Genomic DNA, 2,055 nt, shown 5'->3' on the forward strand with positions numbered 1-2,055 from the left:
AAAAAAAAAAAAAAAAAGAAAGAAAGAAAGAAAGAAAGAAAGAAAGAAAGAAAGAAAGAAAGAAAGAAAGAAAGTACACTCTGCAGGATGAGAACGGACCACTGTGAAAGAGAACATAATGGTCAACAGCTTAATGGCGACCATCTTTTGCATCTTTCACTCTTCAGGCTGACATCAGGTCTAGGATGGCCTGGTTGTTTTGTTTTGTTTTGTTTTGTCCTGGGGATCCAACTCAGGACCTTGCATTTGTGAGGCAGGCGGAGTTAAATCCCTGGCCTTAGGCTGTCCTGTTAAAAGCTTGCTCAAAGCTGGGTGTGGTGGCACATGCCTGTAATCCCAGCACTCAGTAGACTGAGGCAGGAGGATTGTCTTGAGTTCAAGGCTAGCCTGGGCTCCGCAGTAAATTCAAGGCCAGTCTGAACTAGATAGGGAGAAATTGTCTCAAAAAAAAAAAAAAAAAAAAAAAAAAAAAAAAAAAAAAAAAAAAAAATAAACTCTGTTCAAATTCTCACAAGAAGAAATGAAGATAGTGCTCTCTGATAGGTCCCAGCACAGGGCTCTTGGAAGTGTTTTTTGTTTTTGTTTTTATTTGTTTATTTTTTGAGACAAGGTCTCACTATGTAGTTGAGATTGACCTGGAACTCACTACGTAGCCCAGGCTGGTCTCGAGCTCACAGCAATCCTCCTGCCTCAGCCTCCCGAGTGCTGAGATTACAGGTGTGTGCCACCACACCCGGCTCTTGGAAGTGTTTTTGGGGGCATTTCCTGGCATGTCCACTTGCCCAGCTGGCTGGTTATACCCTAATCTCCCACATCCACTGGGGGTCTTGGAAATACATTCACCACAATAAGGGGCAGCTGCTGTACCTGATAGTCATCCTATTCCCTTTAGGCCCAGAATTTTAGATCTTTGAATCTTGTCAGGATGTTACTTGTGTGACAGAAGCAGGCAGGCCTAAGGGAAGATTTCTACTTCCCTGACACTTTGGGCAATCTGGCTTCTCTCAGCCCTGATTTATGTGTAAAAATAAGAATAATACTAAATGATATGATAAGTTTAACAGCCCTTCATAAATAGTAATTAATATTTATTAAACACTTTCTATGTCTAAAGTGCCATGAGACCTCAACAAGGGTTTTATCATCTCTGGCCTCCATTTTACCCTTGCTTAAAAAGAGAATATCATGTCTGAAATCCCAGCCCTCTTCGAGGCTGAGACAGAAAGATTACTAGCTCAAGCCCAGTCTGGGCAATTTAGTGAGATCCTGTTTCAAAATAAAAAATAAAAAAGAGACTGGAGGTTTAACTGAGTGTGGTAGGCTGTTTGCCTAGTATGTATGAGGCCCTGGGTTCAATCGCCAGCACCGCAAAAAAGCATGGGGGAATATAACTCAGTGGTAGAATGTGTGTATACCATTCTCAAGGCTGTGGGTTCAATACCTACTCCTTCCCCACAAAAGGGGGAATAGTAAATGGGATTGCAAATACAAAGCCTAAAGCATACTTTTATTTATTTATTTTTAGAACAACCCAGAAAATAAAGATTTTTAAGTCTATACCTTCCACTTTTGAACAAATATAGTCACTGCCCATTTTGGGAATAGGATCAAAGTACTGATTTCAATATCACAAATTAAATAATCCCTTTTTAAATTCTATAATGCAAGGCGAGGCGTGGTGGCGCACGCCTGTATTCCTAGTACTTGGAAGGCTGAGGCAGGAGGATCGCTGTGAGTTCGGGACCAGTCTGGGCTACATAGTGAGTTCCAGGTCAGTCTCAACTACATAGTGAGACCCTGTCTCAAACAATCAAAAAAAAAAATCTATAATGCAGCCACTCTGCATTTATCTGGCTCCCTCAAAGAACACTAAACACATTGATTCTAAACCATCCTTGTTATATTCCTGAGCTATACCATGTTTCTATAACCTGTGTCACAGATGAAGATACTTGGGTTGCCTCTGACAGCCTCAGAATAATTTGAAGAGATATCTTTCCTGAAAAGATTAAAAGAATACATGCACTCCTTAGTTAAGACATACTGATATAAAGA

The sequence above is a fragment of the Fukomys damarensis genome, unplaced genomic scaffold (genome assembly GCF_012274545.1).
Source record: "Fukomys damarensis isolate Sample0158 unplaced genomic scaffold, DMR_v1.0_HiC HiC_scaffold_12, whole genome shotgun sequence".
Lineage (NCBI taxonomy): Eukaryota > Metazoa > Chordata > Mammalia > Rodentia > Bathyergidae > Fukomys > Fukomys damarensis.